Genomic DNA, 19859 nt, shown 5'->3' on the forward strand with positions numbered 1-19859 from the left:
TCATGATCCCAGGGTTCGAGCCCCATGTCCGGCTCCCTGCTCAGCGGGCAGCCTGCTGCTCCCCCTACTTGTGCACTTTCTCTGTCAAATAAAGAAAGAAAACCTTAAAAAAAAAAACAAACAAAAGAAAAACACTAAATCTCTTGAACTCTCAGTTTAGGGCTTGCTTTTGGGTAACACCAGATTCCCTCAGTGACTGTAGCCTCGGTGCTCGGTGGGAGAATCCCATGAGCATAATTACAAGGAAGATTCCCTTATGTGGTCATGAAAGTCACATTGTGTGCAGTACTTTCTGAGTACCGCTGATGTCCAGAGTGATCAGGGGATGGCTTTATATTCATGTTCTAATCAGAATGATCCCCACAGATAATTTAATTTCCAAATTGTGGCAGGAGTCACCACGCTGCTACCATCTCACGAGCCTCAGGCCATTCATTCTCCCTCACATCGGATGTCTGGTGGGAAATGGTGGTGGGAACTATCAAAGAGCCTGGGGGTTAGGAACGATCTGGCCCAATTTTGACTGAGCACTACCTATTCAAAAGCCAGTTGATTTTAATTTCTTAATTCATAAACAGTGCTAGAATGAGCACATTTGAGTTATAGTTGGCATAGTTTTAACCTCACTGGACCCATTTTTTTTAAAGATTTTATTTATTTGGCGGGGAGAGAGTGAGGGTGCATGAGCGGGGATGGAGGGGGTTGCAGAGGGAGAGAAGGGGACCTCCACTGAGCATGGAGCCCAACCCGGGGCTCGATCCCATGACCCGAGATCATGACTTGAGCTGAAACCAGGAGTCAAACGCTTGACCAACTGAGTCCCTGGACCTGTTTTTAACACCAATATGGGGTATGCTGTAAAGTATTACATACCAACAAAGGTTAGAGTAAGTTCCAGTCTTAAACTAAATCAGAATGCCATGTCTCAAAATGGTGCGACAGGGCCATAAAAGTTAATACTTGGCAACCTTATGTTACCACCATTAGAGTAAAACTGTCAAATCATTTACCAAAAGTTCCTGCAAAGTTTTCAAAATAACCCTTTCGATTGAATCCAGTGTTGTAAGTCTCCAGCCAACTGTAAGGGTGTCCGGTCACTAGAGGCCTTCGTTCGCGCCTTTCCTTTTCAGTCCATATTTGTGGGCGCTGCTGGGAATAGAACAGGGAAAGGACAAACGGGTTGGGGCGATTAGGGAGTCACACTAAAGAAGGGACCTCTGTACCCCATGTAGAAAGAGGGTAAATATTAAAAAAAAAATTAGGTCTACTTACTCTGGGCTGGACCGCCTCCCTATTTCTTATGATTGCCAACATGTGAAACAATCCTAAGAAGGGGCACCTGAGTGGCAACTCAGTCTGAGCGTCAGACTCGATCTCAGGTCTTGATCTCAGGTTCGTGAGTTTGAGCCCTGCATTGGGTACGGAACCTACTTAATAATAGCAAACAATGCATCTTATGTGCCAGATATTGTGTACATGTAGTCAAATTTAACGTTCATCCTACGAGGCAGGTGCTGTCACTAACCCCTATTTTGCGGAGGAAGGACCAGTAACGCCCAGGGCCACAAGGCTAGCAACTACCAGCCGGCAAAGGAAGCACAGCAGGGGGGCCCCCATGCCCTTCTCCGCTGCACAGTGCAGGAGGAGCAGAGTGGAGACAAGAACGAATTGTTGGGTAGCCGGTACCAAGGTGGGATGCGCCCCAGGTGTCCCCACAGTGGCGGCAGCCGCTTCAGCGCTGATGGCCTGGCTGGGAGCCGGAGGCGAAGAGGCCTCTGTGTGGACAGCCTGGTTCGTAAGAGAAAGGCCAAGTGCCCGGAGGGAAAGCTTTGTGCAGTGCTCCACCGCAGACTCAGGCCTCACTGTGCGTTTTCCGGAACCTCGGGAAGGAGCAGCCTTCCTCGGGGATGGCCGGCAGTTTCATCCAGAGTCTCCTGGCTGCAGAGTAACGTCCTAGCCCTGCGCTCCAGCAGCCCCGCACACAGCTGCTGCGGACAGAGGCCTGGGGGCTGCCGGGGTGGGGAGCAGGGAGTCTGGGCCATCCGTAGTCTCAGTCTCCGCAGAACACACTCCTGGGGGGCGGCTGGGGCGGGGGGCTGATCTGATAGAAGAACAAGACGGCTTTTATCCAAAGCCCCGACGAAACCCAACGGCCGGCGGCGTGTTCAGGTGCTTCCAGCCCCCCACCCCCGCAGGAAATGCTCCTAAGGGCAGAGCGTTCTACACACAAGGGTCTGTTGACTGGAAGGGAAAGGAGCAGAGAGATTGAAAGCTGACATCCCTGGGGCCTCTGCGGAGCAAGGGCAAGGAATTTCAGGCTGCAGCCCCCGGAACTGTCTGCGGACTGACCTTGGCAAAGGACGTCTGATGCGGTGGAAAGAGCAGGGTCCTAGAAGTTGGCTTAGAAAGGGCCGTAACCACCATTTCATCGGGTTTACAGGCCGGCAGGGGGAGGGCATTGCCCAAGATCCCATGAGTCAGGTAAGAACCAGAATCAGGTGTGCAGTCTTGGCATCAAATTTCCTTCCCCTTACCAGCTTGGGGGTGATGTCGAGGCTGCCTGACCTGGAGATGGCTCGAGAGAGACCCAGCCTCCCAGAACCCGGTGAGCTGACTCGTCTGGCCTCCGTGACTTCTCTGTGGCCTTGAGGAGCTCCCACAGACCCCAGGTTCTTGATTGTAAAACAGGCAGTCACTGCCTACCTCCTGGGATGATTGCAAAGAGGGCCCAGAGAATACACTTTTTATTAGCGGGCATATGCTTTTTAATGCAGAGGAAGGTTCTAACTGTGCCTGGCCTCCGCTCTTAATAAAAACCGTGTCTGTGCTACATTCAACCACATGGGCCTTGGAAGGCCGTGCTGTGATGGTCAAGGGCTGCCCGTCTCAGCAGCACACTGTGCTTTCAGAGTGGAAACCTCACAGCAGGGAAGCAAGTTCCTCTTGTTCCAAAACTGACTGTTCGTTCATTCATTCATTCATTCATTCATCAAACACAATTCTTCATTCTTCTCCATCTTTACCACCTCCATTCTCATCCAGACTAAAGGATTTCACCCAACAGACTCCTAGTTTCCCACCTTACCCTGCCCTTGCTCCCCTCCTAACCCCCACCCAGACCATTCTGGATACAACAATCAGGGCAAAGGGCGGACCTGATTGGGTCCTCCCTTGGCTTAAACCATCTCATTCACTGAGATGGTTTCACAAGTCTTTTTTAGGATGAACACAGAACTCAAAAAAATAAGATGGAGTCAGCTCAAAAACACCCCCTCAAAGATGTCTCTGTCCTCGCCCCCAGAATTTGCGAATATGTTACTACCTTACGTGGCAAAAGGGGCTTTGCAGGCATGAGGAAGTAAGGATCTTGAGATGGGGGATCATCCTGGATTATGTCAGTGGACCCAGGGTAATCACAAGATTTATATGCTGGAGGCTGAAAGGTCAAAGTCAGAGAAGGAGTCAGGACAACAGAAACAGAGAGCCAAGCAATTCAGTGCCATGACCCAAGGATCTGATCCAGAGTGGATTATAAATTCAATCAGTTAGCAACAATGTTGCTTTTCCCTACCAGCCCATCCCCCAGGGCAGCACAGGGTCTGGTACATAGCAAGGCTCCCCAAGGGTTTACAGGACTGGATGAAGTTGGCCCACAGATAAAACAGCCACAAGGAGCCTTCAGACCAGAGAGGAGACAGGTTCTACGGACGGCGTCAAACAACAGAGGAAGTGCTATCGAAGCGTGGAAAAGTCCCATGGGAAGAAAAAGTTGGGGGGGAGGGTGTCACAGAGTCACTCCTATCCAGGGACCAGTGTTGTCTATTTAACTTTTTATTACGGAAAAACTTCATCATTCATAAGAGTAGAGAGAAAAGTAGGACAGACACCAACCCACACCCTGTATGGTCCATCCAGGTTCACTAAGCAGCAACATTTTGCCAACTACATTTTTCTTTCTGGAATATTTTAAAGTAACCCCAAGAAATTATATCACTTTACCCTTAAGTACTTCTCTTTTGTTTTTGTTTTTAAAGATTTTATTTACTTATTTGACAGAGATCACAAGTTGGCAGAGAGGCAGGCAGAGGGGGGGGGAAAGGAGGCTCCCCGCTGAGCAGAAAGCCCATGTGGGGCTCGATCCCAGGACCCTGGGATCATGACCCAAGCTGAAGGCAGAGGCTTACCCCACTGAGCCACCCAGGCGCCCCGTACTTCTCTTTTGTTTGTGAATATTTTAACTTTTTTTTAAAGGATGTGTCCATTTTTACCTTCTTTAAGTAATATCTACACCCAACATGGGGCTCAAACTCACGACTCCGAGACCAAGAGTCGCACGCTCCAAGCACCCCCATTGTTTCTGAATATTTTAAAACAAATTCCAGCTATTACATCATTTCACCTGTGAATACTTCAGCATGAACCTTCAATAGGTAAAGATGATTTTTGTTCATCAAACATGCTAACAAAATTAATAGTAATCCCTTAATACTGTCTAATACCCAGTCTATATTCAAATTTTTGCTGTTTTCTCCCGCCAACTCTCTTTTTTGTTTGTTTGTTTGTTTCTGTTGGGATCCAAATACGTTACACACATCATATATTTTATTGCATGTTCAAGTCTTTTATTTTACAGATTTTGTGTTACAATAATTTTAGATTTACAGTCCAGTTGCCAAGATTGGACAGAGTGTTCCTGTATATCCTTCTCCCAGCAGAGCCCAGTCTCACTTGTCACAAGGCATAATTAACATTGGTACACAACAGTTAACTACGGACTTCATGGGATACCACCCGTGTCCCCACTCTTTCTGTTTCACGTTCTAACCCCCTATCCGCACTGGACGTAGTCTTCATGTCTCCACTGTCCCCTCCAGTTGATGACAGTTCCTAACAGAATTGAGCTGAAAGCGTGTGGGCACGGCCCCGTGGCAGAGAAGGCACCGTCCGGTGTGAGCTCCCCGCTTCCCCTCACCGGCCACGAGTCTGAATCCCACTCCTCTTCGCCCCCAGACAGCCCCCATCTTGGCAGCTGGTAGGCGATCGACATATGAAATAGAGGGTCTTATATTCAAAAGGCATGTGGTTCTCGGCCAAGGTGTGGGGAAACATCTTGGAAGGTGGTTTGGCAGGATCTATTAAAATATAAAAAGCACAGGGTGCCTGGATGGCTCGGTCAGTTGAGTGTCCAACTCTTGATTTCAACTCAGATCATGATCTCAGAGTTGTGGGATCCAGCCCCTCGTCGGGCTCCGCACTCAGCGTGGAGTCTGCTTGTGATTCTCTCTCTCCCTCAGCCCCGTCTCTCGTTCTCTCTCTCTCTCTCCTCCTCCCTCTCTAAAATAAATACAATCTTAATATGTGTGTGTGTGTGTGTATACATATGTGTGTATATAAATATATATATGTATATAATACCTTAATGTTCTCAACACTCCCTTTCTCTGCATTGTGCTAAAGAAACACTCACACGTGTGCCCAGAGCCCTGGACGGGGCGGTTCATTGCAGCACTGTTTGCTGGAGACCCGTTGGGACCCACATGGACGTTCTAGGAGCAGAGGTGTGACTAAACATAATTCAGTGACACAATGCAAGGCTTTTTATGGTGTGAAGGAACAGACCAGAGATATCTATCAGCATTAAGAAGCTCACTAAAATATCCCTCATTCAAGGGCACCTGGGTGGCTCAGTGGGTTAAAGCCTCTGTCTTCGGCTCAGGTCATGATCGGGTCCTGGGATCAGGCCCCACATCGGGCTCCCTGTTTAGCGGGGAGCCTACTTCCCTCTCTCTCTCTGCCTGTCTCTCTGCCTACTTGTGATCTCTGTCTGTCAAATAAATAAATAAAATCTTTAAAAAAAATAAAAATAGAAAAAATATCTCTCATTCAAAAAATGTATCTTGCACTGCAATATAAACAGTATAAGTTTTTTGTAAAACCCATATACAAAACAGCACTATATACATTGTGAGTTTGTGTATCTTGAGAAAAGTATTTTTTAAAAATCTAGGTGCTATACCTCAAATACATTATGATGGTTATCCCCGGGGGGATGGTGGGGAAGGAACGGATTTGAGGGTTGAAACTTTATCAAACTTACTTTACTATTTTTAAATAAAGAACACATCCATGTAGGGCATCTGAGTGGCTCAATTTGTTGAGGATCTCCTCTTTTCTTTAAGATTTTATTTATTTATTTGTCAGAGAGAGAGTGCGCAAGCACAGGGAGTGGCAGGCAGAGGGAGAAGCAGACTCCCTGCTGAGCAGGGAGCCAGATGGGGGACTCGATCTCAGGACTCCAGGATCATGAACTGAGCCGAAGGCCGACGTTTAATTGACTGAGCCAACCAGGTGTCTGGTCACCAAGTAGCTGACTCTTGATCTCAGCTCAGATCTTGATTTCAGGATCATGAGTTCAAACCCTGTGTTGAGCATGAAGCCTATTTTTAAAAAAAGAGAGAGAGAGAAATACATTCATGTACTACTTACATGATCGAAACTAATTTTTTTAAGTATACAAGTACACATACCCAACAAAGGCCTTATATCAAGAATTTACAAAGAACTCTCAAAACTCCACAGTGATAAGCAAACTCTAAGAAACAGACAAAAGGCATAAACAGGTATTACACTCGCTGGCAAATAAAGACATGAAAAGATGTTCCGCATCATTAACCACTAGAAAAATGCAAATTAAAGACACTGTCAAGATAATGAAAAGACAAGTTACAGACTGGGAGAAAATATTTGCAGAAGACACATCTGTTAAAAGAACCGTTATCCAAAAATACGCAAAGAACACTTTAAATTCAACAATAAGAAAACAACTCAGTTTAAAAATGGGCCAAAGACCTTAACAGATACTTCATCAAAGAAGACACAGGCTAGCAAATAATCATACGAGAAGAGGCTGCACATCCTCAGTCGTCGAGGACACGCAGATTAGAACAACCGAGATCCCACTACCCACTATCAGAATGGCCAAGATCCAAAACACTTACAACACCAAATGCCGGTGATGATGTGGAGAAAAAGAACCCGCATTTGTTGCTGGTGGGAATGCGAAATGGAACAGCCCCTTAGCAGGACAGGGAGGTGGTTCTTAGAAAACTAAACATGTTCTCGCCATACAGTCCAACAATTGTGTTCCTAGGTATTCACCCAAAGAAGCTGAAAACTTACATCTACACAAAAACCTGAACTTGGATGTTTATAGCAGCTTTATTTTTAATTGCGGAAACATGGAAGCAACCATGATGTCCTTTGGTAGGGGAATGGATAAATAAATCGTGGTCCATCTAATAATGGAATGTTGATCAATTCTGAAGAATTAAATGCATACCACTAAGGGAAAGAAGCGAGCCTAAAAAGACACCATATTGTATAACCCAACTAAATAACACTCCAGAAAAGGCAAAATTATGGAAATAGTTAAAAGATGGGTGGTTGCCAGGGTTTAGAGAGGAGGCAGAGCACAGAGGATTTTTAGGGCAGTGAAAATATTCCATGTGATACCATAATGATGGTTACATGTCATTATACATTTGTTCAAGTCCAGAGAATGTGCAATGCCAGGATGTACACCTAATGTAAATGATGGATTCTTGGTGATAACAATGTGTCTGTATAGGTTCTCCAATTGTAATAAATGTGCCCCACACTCCTATGGGGGATGTTGATAATGAAGGAAGCTACACATGTGTAGGGGCAGGGAGTACATGTCTCTTAATTTTGGTGTGAACGTAAAACTGATCTAAAAATGGCTTAGTTGGTTGAGCAATTTTCTTCAGTTCAGGTCATGATCCTGGAGTCCCCAGATGGAATCTCACATGGGGCGATGGGGAACCCCTGCTCAGCAGGGGGTCTGCTTCTCCCTCTGACCTTCTCCCTCTCATGTTTGCTCTCTCATTCTCTCTCTCTCTCAGATAAATAAATAAAATCTTTTTTTAAAAAATAGACTTTATTTTTTTTAAAGATTTTATTTGTTTATCTGACAGACAAAGATAATATGTAGGCAGAGAGGCAGGCCGAGGGGGAAGAGAAGCAGGCTCCCTGCTGAGCAGGAAGCCCGATGCGGGGCTCAATCCCAGGATCCTGGGATCACAACCTGAGCCGAAGACAGAGGCTTTAACCCACTGAGCCACCCAGACACCCCTAAAGTCTATTTTTAAAAACACAGGCACCTGGGAGGCACAGTCAGTTAAGTGTCCCACTCTTGGTTTCAGCTCAGGTCGTGATCTCAGCATCAGGACATCCAGCCCCATGACGGGCTCTGCGGGCAGCACAGAGTCTCCTTGAGATTCTCTCTCTCCCTCTCCCTCTGCAACCCCCCCACGCCACCCTCCACGTACATGCATGCTCTCTCTCTCAAATAAATAAAACTTTAAAAATAAATAAATAAAAATAAAAAATAAAAATGCATGCTAAAAAACCCTCTCCATTTGCAGACAACATGATTTTGTATATAGAAAATCCTAAGGAGGGGGCGCCTGGGTGGCTCAGTTGGTTAAGCATCTGCCTTTGGCTTAGGGCATGGTCCTGGGGACCTGGGATGGAACCCAGAGTCAGGCTGCCTGCTCAGAGGGGAGCCTGCTTCTTCCTCTCCCTCTACCCCTCCCTACTGTTCATGCTCTCTCTCATGCTCTCTCTCATTCAAATAAATAAATAAAATCTTTTAAAAAAAGACAAAAACAACAAAAGAAATATATATAGATAAATTGGACTTCATCAAAATTAAAGTCATTTGTGCTTCAAAGAATACCACGAAGGAAGCATAAAGAATGGAAGAAAATATTTGCAAACCATAAATCTAAGGGACTTGTATCTAGATTATATATGAAAACTCTTACAACAATAAGAAGATAAATAGCCCAATTTAAAAATGGACAAAGGATTCAAGTAGACATTTTTTCCAAAGAAGATATGCAAAAGGCCATAGAGCATATGAAAAGATGGTCAATGTCTATAGTCATTAGAAAAAGTCAAATCAAAACCACAGTGAGGGGCGCCTGGCTGGCTCAGTCGGCGGAGTGTGTGACTCTTGATCTCAAGGTTGTGAGTTCGAGCCCCATGTTGGGGGTAAAGGTTCCTTAAAAATAAAATCTTTAGGGGCATCTGGGGGCTCAGTTGGTTAAGCATCTGCCTTCAGCGTTCTGGGATCAAGTCGCACACTAGGCTCCCTGCTCCGTGGGGAGCCCGCTTCTCCCTCTCCTCCTTGCTTGTGCTCTCTCGCTCTTTCTCCCAAATCAATAAAGAAAATCTTTAAAAAAATAAATAAATAAAAATAAAATCTTTTTTGATAAACCACAGTGAGATCCTACTCCTCACTCCCCAAGATGACTGGAATCAAAAAGACAGACAATCACAAGTGGGGATGTGGAGAGATGGGAACCCTCGTCCACCACTGGTGAGAACGTGAGCTAGCACAGCTGCTTGGGGAACAGCTGGGCAGTGTTACAGGATTCCCTTGCCTGCAGTGTCCAGGGTTCGTGGTCGAGCAGCTCTGAAGAATGAGGAGATAGACCAGACAAAGAGTGGTGGGCAGCAAAGCAACATTTATTGAGCGATAACGCAAACCTCCAGAAGAGGGAGGGAACCCCAGTTGGTTGCCTCTGGATTTTCTAAGTCTAGGGGGTTTTATGGGCTTGTGGGTTTGGGCTTGTGGGGCAGGCTGTTTTAATCTGATTTATCATTCACACGCATCCAGTCAGGTTTTTGTCATCTATCACCTGGGAAAGGGTGGAGGGCTCCTTCCAGGGTGGTGTCAAATCCTTTTAAGGATGGTTTCCTCTTAGGGCAGGGGTTCCTGGTTCTTGCCTGCGTTTCTTCCAACTATCCTTCCTTAGCAGTTCCCGAAAAGGTTACACATAGAGTTACCATAAAATCTGGCAATCCATGCCTAGGTACAACCTAAAAAAAATAACAACCTAGATCCACACAGAAGCTTGTATGTAAATTTTCCTAGTAGCATTATTCATAATAGCCACGAGTAGAAACAATTGATCAATTCATAAGAGCCAATCAATTCAATCAATAAAATAGCCAACAAATTCAATCAATTCATTGTAGACCAAAGTGGAAACAATGGGTAAATGGAGAAACAAAGGTGCTATATCCATTCCATGGACTATTAGTCAGCAGGAAAAATGAATAAAGTCCTGGGCACCTGGGTGGCTCAGTTGGTTAAGAGACTGCCTTTGGCTCAGGTCATGATCTTGGAGTCCCAGAATCAAGTCCCGCATTGGGCTCCCTGCTCAGCGGGGAGTCTGCTCCTCCCTCTGGCCCTACCCCCTCTCCGGCTCTCTCATTCTCTCTATTTCAAATAAATAAATAAAATCTTTAAACAAAAAAAGTAATAAAGTCCTGATTCTTGCTACCACTGGAATGAACCTTGATGACATCCTCCTCAGTGAGAGAAGTCAGACTATAAAAGGCTAAATAGATATGATTATAAATATTAGATGATTTCATTTGTAGGAAATGGCCAGAACAGGCGATTCTCTACAGACAGAAAGCAGATCAGTGGTTGGGGAGAAATCAGAAGCCCATGAGGACTGGTGGAAAGTTTTTTGGGGTGACAGAAACGTTCTGACTTGATTATGCTGATGGTTGCTGATGTCTTTTACTACATTAAAGCCCCTCAACTGTGCACTTTAAATGAATGGTATGTGAGTTATATATCCCTCAAGCTGTCACCTTTCAAATGAAGACTGCATACTTTACGAGTCCATTTATAGAACATTTCTCATCTAGAAATGGGTGGGTGTGAACACAAAGAAGCAGAAGGAAGGAGTTCTGTTTCAGTGATGAAACAGATCTGTATCTTAAATGCGGGAATTTCTATGCAGATCCATACAACTTGCAAACACAAATGAATACAGGTTTTTTGTTTGTTTGTTTGTTTTAATTTAAAAAGTGATGAAAAGTGGGACGCCTGGGTGGCTCAGTTGGTAAAGAGTCTCCCTTTGACTCAGGTCATGATCCCAGGGTCCTGGGCACCCTGCTCAGTGAGGAGCCTGCCTCTGCCGCTCCCCCTGCTCGTCTCTCTCTCTGACAAACAAATAAAATCTTTTTTTTTTTTTTACAGATCACAAGTAGGCAGAGAGGCAGGAAGAGGGGGGGGGGGGAGCAGACTCCCTGCTGAGCAGAGAGCCCGATGCGGGGCTCGATCCCAGGACCCTGAGATCATGACCTGAGCCAAAGGCAGAGGCTTAACCCACTGTGCCACCCAAGCTCAACAAAATCTTAAAAAAAGATTTTATTGAGGCACCTGGGTGGCTCAGTGGGTTAAGCCTCTGCCTTCAGCGGGGAGCCTGCTTCCCCCTCTCTCTGCCTGCCTCTGTGCCTACTTGTGATCTCTCTCTCTCTCTGTCCAATAAATAGATAAAATCTTAAAAAAAAATAAAAGATTTTATCTATTTATTGGACAGAGAGAGACACAGCAAGAGAGAGAACACAGCAGGGGGAGTGAGAGAGGAAGAAGCAGGCTCCCCGCAGAGCAGGGAGCCTAATGCAGGGCTCAATCTCAGGACAGTAGGATCATTACCTAAGCCAAAGGCAGACGCTTAACAACTGAGCCACCGAGGCACCCCACAAATAAATAAAATCTTAAACAACAACAACAAAAAAAAATGAAGTGTGAATAAGACCTGTAGCCTAGATTACTCTTTTTTTTTTTAATTTTATTTTTTCATCGTTCCAAGATTCATTGTTTATGCATCACACCCAGTGCTCCATGCAATACGTGCCCTCCTTAGTACCCACCACCAGGCTCACCCAACCTCCCAATCCCCTCCCCTCCAAAACCCTGTTTGTTTCTCAGAATCCACAGTCTCTCATGGTTCATCTCCCTGCTCCAAATTCCCCCAACTCACTTTTCCTTTCCTTCTCCTAATGTCTTCCATTTTATTCCTTATGCCCCACAAGTAAATGAAGCCATATGATAATTAACTCTCTCTGCTTGACTTACTTCACTCAGCATAATCTTCAGTCCCATCCATGTTGATGTAAAAGTTGAGTATTCATCCTTTCTGGTGGAGGCATAATACTCCATTGTATATATGGACCATATCTTCTTTATCCACTTGTCCGTTGAAGGGCATCTTGGTTCTTTCCACAGTTTGGTGACGGTGGCCTTTGCTGCTATGAACATTGGGGTACAGATAGCCCTTTTTTTTTTTTAAACATTTTATTTATTTATTTGAGAGAGAGAGAGACAGTGAGAGAGAGCATGAGTGAGGAGAAGGTCAGAGGGAGAAGCAGACTCCCCGTGGAGCCGGGAGCCCGATGCGGGACTCGATTCCGGGACTCCAGGATCATGACCTGAGCCGAAGGCAGTTGCTTAACGAACTGAGCCACCCAGGCGCCCCACAGATAGCCCTTTTTTTTAACTACATCAGTATCTTTGGGGTAGATACCCAGTAGTGCAATTGCAGAGTCATAGGGAGGCTCTATTTTTAATTTCTTAAGGAATCTCCACACTGTTCTCCAAAGTGGCCGTACCAACTTGCATTCCCACCTACAGTATAAGATGGTTCCCATTTCTCCACATCCTCTCCAGCACACGTTGTTTACTCTCTTGTTAATTTTGGCCATTCTAACTAGTGTAAGGTGGTATCTCAATGTGGCTTTGATTTGAATCTCCCTGATGGTTAATGATGATGAACATTTTCTCGTGTGTCTGTTAGCCATTTGTATGTCTTCTTTGGAGAAGTGTCTGTTCATGTCTTCTGCCCATTTTTTTGACATGATTATTTGTTTTTTGTGTGTTGAGTTTGAGAAGTTTTTTATAAATCTTGGATATCAGCCCTTTGTCTGTAGTGTCATTTGCAAATATCTTCTCCCATTCTGTGGGTTTCCTCTTTTTTTTGTTGACTGTTTCCTTTGCCGTGCAGAAGATTTTGATCTTGATGAAGTCCCAAAAGTTCATTTTCACTTTTGTTTCCTTTGTCTTTGGAGACATGTCTTGAAAGAACTAAACCTAACCAAAGAGGTAAAGGATCTGAACTTGAGGAACTACAGAACACTCATGAAAGAAATTGAAGAAGATACGAAAAGATGGAAGAGCATTCCATGCTCATGGATCCAAAGAATAAACACCATTAAAATGTCTATACTACCCACAGCCATCTATACTTTCAATGCCATCCCGATCAAAATTCCACCGGCATTTTTTGAAGTGCTGAAACAAACAATCCTAAAATTTGTATGGAACCAGAAAAGACCCCTAATTGCTAAGGAAATGTTGAAAAAGAAAACCAAAACTGGGAGCATCATGTTGCCTGATTTCAAGCTTTACTACAAAGCTGTGATCACCAAAACAGCATGGTACTGGCACAAAAACAGACACACAGACCAATGGAACAGAGTAGAGAGCCCAGATATGGACCCGCAACTTTTTGTGGTCAAATAATCTTTGACAAAGCAGGAAAAAATATCCAGTGGAAAAAAGACAGTCTCTTCAATAAATGGTGCTGGGAAAATTGGACAGCTATGTGTAGAAGAATGAAACTTGACCATTCTCTTACACCATACACAATGATAAACTCGAAATGGATGAAAGACCTCAACATGAGGCAGGAATCTATCAAAATCTTAGGGGACAACATAGGCAGTAGTAACCTCTTCGACATCAGCCACAGCAACTTCTTTCAAGACATGTCTTCAAAGGCAAAGGAAATAGAACACTCTTGTGCCAATGTCAATCGCCTGGTTTTGAAACTGTCTTACCCCCAGATAAGATGTCACTGGTGGGGGGAGAGAGGTGAAGGGGACACAGGACTCTGTACTAATTGTGCAGTATTCTGACAGCCTATAATTATTTCAAGATAAAAAATTTAAGATTAAATAGAATTTTCCAAACTTAGAATGCTTTCTCTTCTGAGAAATGATGATTTCTTCATTGCTACAGTTTTTTTTTAAGATTTTATTTATTTATTTGACAGACAGAGATCACAAGTAGGCAGAGAGAGAGGGAAGCAGGCTCCCCGCTGAGCAGAGAGCTCGATGAGGGGTCTCTGAACCTCCCAGAACCCTGAGACCATGACCGGAGCCAAAGGCAGAGGCCTAACCCACTGAGCCACCCAGGCACCCCCATCCATTGCTACAGTTTGAAAAAGGTTACGTGACTCCGTTATCAAGATGGCAAAAAATATATATAGTTAGTTTGTCGAAGGGGTGGCAATCGGAAAGGCTTTTCCAGAGCAAAACTTGGATCTGTGGCTCTGCAAGCCATGGGATGCCCCCCACCCCCACCCTGGGGTTCCCCAGGCCTGAGTGTGTGATCTGGAATGTGGAATTCTCCCAGAAGTGCCTGGAAGGGCCAGCTGCCCTCAAGGGCTTCAGGTGACCCAAAGTTCTTTATCTTCTGAGGCTGACACAATGCCTCAGTTCAGCTCTCACTGAGCAAACCCAGCCCCAGCTCTTACATAATGAAACTGGAAGTAGACAGGGAGTAGGGGAGAGGCTCTTTCCAGAAACATCTTCAATAAGAAACAGAGCAACTTCCAGCTCCAGGAGACATCTGAAGTTGGAGACCAAGTCTTACTTTTAAATCCCCCCCCCCCCACCCCCCGCCTCAGTGCCTTGCCCAAAATAAGAGAAACACGTTCTGGATGAAGATCTCGAATTGTTCCCTCTCAGTCCTAGCGGGTCTCAACTATGGCTACACATTAGAGCTTTTAAAACATCTGCCACAGCCAGTTCCACACCAGAACAGTTAAATCAGATTTTGCTCTTGTTTTTCTTGCTTTCCGATTTCACAGTACCCTCAATGTCCTTCTTACATCGCCCTCAGTGGTGAGCTTCTGCGGGATGCTCTTTATGAAGACCTTCAGTAGAGGACAAGAGCTATCCATCCCCAGGAGGTTTCAGTCAAGTCGCTTATCTAAGCGACTGTCAATTCATTGTCTCTATTTTAATACATGAGTCAGCAAGCCCTCTTGCTCAACTATAGACGCCAACCATTAAAATCAGAAACAGACAAGAGACAAGACAGCTCAACTCATGCTGTCACTGAAACCCATGGTTCTCACTTCTCATTGCAACTTCTTGAGGCATGGAAGATGTTTTGCAATGACTGGAACATTCCAATTGCCAGGTTGGGAAAGCCCCGAGAGCAATGAAACGCCTTAGAAGACCACCCCCACAGGTGCCCCCACCGCCGCGCCCATGATCACATGCTGAACAATCCCCCCTGCCCAACCTCACATAGGATCACTGGCTCTCTGCCTGTTCTGTCACACCTGTCCTGGCTGCCAGCACTCGAAATAAGTGTCTCCCTTTCTCTTTTCCAAAAACCTTGTCTCTTGAGTTACGGGCTTCTCTTGCTACAAGTCTATCTGAGTTTTCAGCAATAGCATTGGCAAACCCAGCCAAGAGCTAAGTTTTCAATTTGTCCACCCCCTCCCCCACTGCCCTGACCTGGGTTCTGGACTCACCCGCTCATTTCCGAAGTTCGAGCCCATTCCAGATCAATGGGTAACACCTGCACTTAGAAAGCATAAACCCCGAAGAGCAAAAGTTGTACAGCAAAAAGCAAGTCAACTTCCCACCTTGGATTCCCAGAAGCCATCCTATGTACCAGCTTACGTTTTCTCCCGGACAGAGCACAAGCAGGGGGAGAGGCAGAGGGAGGAACAAAATCCCCGCTGAGCAGGGAGCCTGATGTGGGGCTCAAACCCAGGACCCCTGGATCATGACCTGAGCCGAAGGCAGACGCTTCACCGACTGAGCCACTCAGGTGCCCCTGGGGGTAGATTCTTCTTCTTCTTTTTTTTTTTTTTTTAAGATTTTATTTATTCAATCGACAGACAGATACCGCAAGTAGGCAGAAAGGGAGGCAGAGAGAGAGAGAGAGGGGGAAGCAGGCTCCCTGATGAGCAGAGAGCCCGATGCGGGGCTCGATCCCAGGACCCCGAGATCATGACCTGAGCCGAAGGCAGTGGCTTAACCCACTGAGCCACCCAGGCGCCCCTGGGGGTAGATTCTTAAAGACATCGTCCAGTACTGGCGTTGTCGGACACCGCATAGAGGTGAATGCTCATGGGGCAGGCTCATATTTGATAAATTGGCCAGCCTGTCCTCATTCCTGGTCGTTTGTGAGCCTTCATGACCTTTCCCCTGTGAGAGGATAAGCTATGGCATTCTGGACTCTCAACCCCAGGGAAAGGAAGGGAACAGCCACACAAAAATGTCCATTCTGGAGTTCTGGCTTTCAGATTACATCTTGACACAACAGGATGAGAGAGAAAGGTTTTGAGTTTCAAAAGTCAAAGCCCCAAGGGACTCAGAGCGGCTGTTTATGGCAGAAATCATAGATTTGGGTGCATGCAAAGGAGTAATTTTTTTCCTGCCTTAGGAGACTCTCTGAAGTGAGGAAAGGAGAAAAAATTCAGAGGAGCAGAGAGAGATGAGGCACTGGTGAGCCCCCGCGAAGGGGAGGACGTGATAGAAACCCAAGTTAGTTGGAAAATCTGAGAGCCAAAGGACCTGTGCTCATTTCCCTGTGGTAACTCTGAGGGGGAACCAATCCCCACAGTGAAATCCCAAGCCCAGGATGGCACAAAGTGTACTAGTAGGAACTGGAGTCAGCTGCTATGGGTAGAATCTCCACAATAAAGTATTTATACACTTTGAAATTTCTTTCTTTAAAAAAAGATATTTTAATTCCAGTGTAGTTAACATACAGTGTTATACTGGTTTCAGGTGTACAACATAGTGATCCAGCATTTCCATACATCCTCCCCCCCCCAATCACTGACAGGTGCACTCCTCAGTCCCGGTCACCTGCTTCCTCTGCCCTCCCCCACCCCTCCCCCCTGGTAACCATCAGACTATTCTCTACAGTTAAGAGTCTGGTCCTTAGTTCTTCTCTCTGGGTTTTTTTTTTTTTTTTTTTTTTCCCTTTGCTTATTTGTTTTGTTTCTTAAATTCCACATATGAGTGAAGTCATGTGGCATTTGTCTTTCTCCCACTGGATTATTTCACTAAGCAGGACCCCAGGATATCTTCTAGATCCATCCATAAGAATACAAAACACTTCACGCATTTGCATGTCATCCTGGCTCAGGCGCCATGCTAATCTCTGTGTCATTTCCAATTTTTAGTATATCAAAGTGAGCACTGAAATTTCTTTCTTTTTTTTTTTTTAAAGATTTTATTTATTTGAGAGAGAGAGAGCACGAGAGCACGAGAGCAGGGTTGGGGGGCAGAAGGAGAAGCAGGCTGCCCCGCTGAGCAGGGAGCCGAATGTGGGGCTCAAATCTGGGACCCTGAGATCATGACCTGAGACGAAGGCAGACTGACTGAGCCACCCAGGCGCCCCTGAAATTTACTTCTCTTGAAAGTAAAAGTCCAGGTTGGCTGTCCAGGGCTAGAAATGTGCTCCCCACTATGAGGAACCCAGGCTCCTCTGCATTGCTTTGCTATGGTCTCAGCATCAGAGTTCAAGTTCTGGGTGGCAAGACAGAGGAAGAGACAGTGACAAAACAAAGGGAACCCACAAGCTGTTTCCTAAGGGCGGGCTAGGGACACTCTTGCATACTTCTCTTTTTTTCTTTTAAAGATTTTATTTATTTATTTGAGAGAAAGAGAGCAGGCAGGAGGAGAGTGAGAGGGACAAGCAGACTCTGCACTGGGCACAGACCCCAATGTGAGACTCGATCCCAGGACCCTGAGATCATGACCTGAGCAGAAGGCAGATGCTTCACCGACTGAGCCACCCAGATGCCCAGCTCTTGCATATTTCTATCACAGTCACTAAACAGGAGGTTAGTCACCTCGTATTATGGGTTGAATTATGTCCCTCGAAAAGATATGTTGAAGTCCTAATCCCCATGCCTGTGAGTATGACCTCATTTGGAAATAAGATCTTTGCAGATACAATCAGGTTAAGATGGTCATCAAGGATGGGCCCTAATCCAACATGACCCATGGCCTCGTAAGGACAGAGAGACACACACAGACACTGGGAGACACGTAGGGAGAAGACAGCACGTGATGCGGGGGGGCAGACATCCCTCTACAAGCCAAGGAACTCAGGGAATGTCAGCAAGCAGCAGAAGCTGGAAGAGGCAAGAGAGGATTCCTCTCCTAGCGCCTCCTGAGAGAGACGGTCCCGTGACACCTTGATTTCGGAACTCTAGCTTCCAGAACTGTGACACCATAAAGTTCTGTTGTTTGAGCACACCTAGTCTGTGGGACGGAATGGACGGTAGGGAGCCACTGTGGCTTCCGACTGGGATAATGATGTGAAGAAAGTTGTTCTAAGGAGACTGTATCCTTATTGCGCCATTAGGATACTTAACCACTGGTATAGGAGTCAGCAGGGTCCGGATCTTAAAGGATCTTGAACGGCAGTCTTCGGAGTCCTCCAAGGGTGGAAAACACCCAACACCAGACGCCCGCATTCACTCTTTGAGAGGATCCTGAGACAAGGTCATGTGCAGAGGGAAGGCTGTCAGCAGAACTTTCTAGACTCCTGCAGCCCGCATCTTACATAAATGAGCCAAAGATGGCCTCCGTGTATCAGTCCCTAGGCTGTTCATTCCTTCACTGTGGGCTGAGACCCATCCGCTCAAAAGCACTCCCCCCTTCCCAGGGCAAAACTCAAATTTTTACATATCCCCTTATTTAAAAAGTAGCTCTAACCAGCAGATTTTTAGCTATTTAGAGCCTGCCTGCTTCACACACCGTGCAAGGCACAGCTCCCCCCAAGTCTGCGATCCAGAGATAAGATAGAGTCTGATAGTTATGACTCCAAGCTGCCCTTTGACTCAGACACTGCCCCCTACCCCGCCCCCCATGCCGCTGAGCCCCAGTAGTTAGTCCTGTAAGCTCCCTCGCTGAGTCCCACCTCCCTGGGCGTTCCCTTGTCTCCCTCTGCTGGGTGGGGGCTCCTTCCGCTCACTTTAAGCTTCTCAGGACCTCAGAGACTTCCCCCCGGAGTGCACTCTTGTTCAAGCCCAACCTTGTTTAAACTGGTGTGTGTGTTACTGCCTCTCAAGGTCATATGTTTTTCCTTGGCTGGGCCCCAAATCCCTCGAACCTCGATACCTTACCCCTCTTACTCCTTCCTAAGACTGCAGCTGAGGATAGGACTGAGATGCTCGAACCCAAGCCCAATTCTTCCTGGGTAAATCTTCTGATTCCAGACCAAAAGGAAGAGAATGTACTGGGGCAGAGGGGATGGATACTACCCAGAGGCCTGGAGAATTGGCCCTGAGGCCTTAGTCCTTAGCACAAGGGAAGGGCAGCTTTGGGGATATGCTTGGGATGCCATTAAGAAAGGATACATTCCTGGGGCACCTGGGTGGCTCAGTGGGTTAAAGCCTCTGCCTCAGGCTCAGGTCATGATCCCAGAGTCCTGGGATCCAGCTCTCTGCTCAGCAGGGAGCCTGCTTCTCCTCTCTCTCTCTGCCTGCCTCTCTGCCTACTTGTGATCTCTGTCTGTCAAATAAATAAATAAAATCTTAAAAAAAAAAAAGAAGAAAGGATACACTCTTTAGTGAAAAGCCAGTGAAAAACACATACTGCATGGGATTGCTTATATGTGGAATCTTAAAAAAAAAAAAAAAAAGCCAAATTCATAGAAACACAGCGTAGAAAAATGGTTGACAGAAGCTAGGATGGGGGGAAAATAGGGACATTTGGTAAAGGGGTATAAACGTCCAACTGTAAGATGAATGAGGTCTGAGGAGGTGATGAATGTGTTAATTAACTAGATGGGGGAATCCTTCCACAATGTATACAAACCTATATCAAATCACTGCGATGTACCCTTCAAATATCTTTTTTTTTTTTTAGAAGATTTTATTTTTCAGAGAGAGCGTGCGCGCAGGCGAGAGAGCACAAGCACAGGGAGG

Source organism: Enhydra lutris, unplaced genomic scaffold, assembly GCF_002288905.1.
Source record: "Enhydra lutris kenyoni isolate GAN:26980312 unplaced genomic scaffold, ASM228890v2 scaffoldscaffold51, whole genome shotgun sequence".
NCBI lineage: Eukaryota > Metazoa > Chordata > Mammalia > Carnivora > Mustelidae > Enhydra > Enhydra lutris.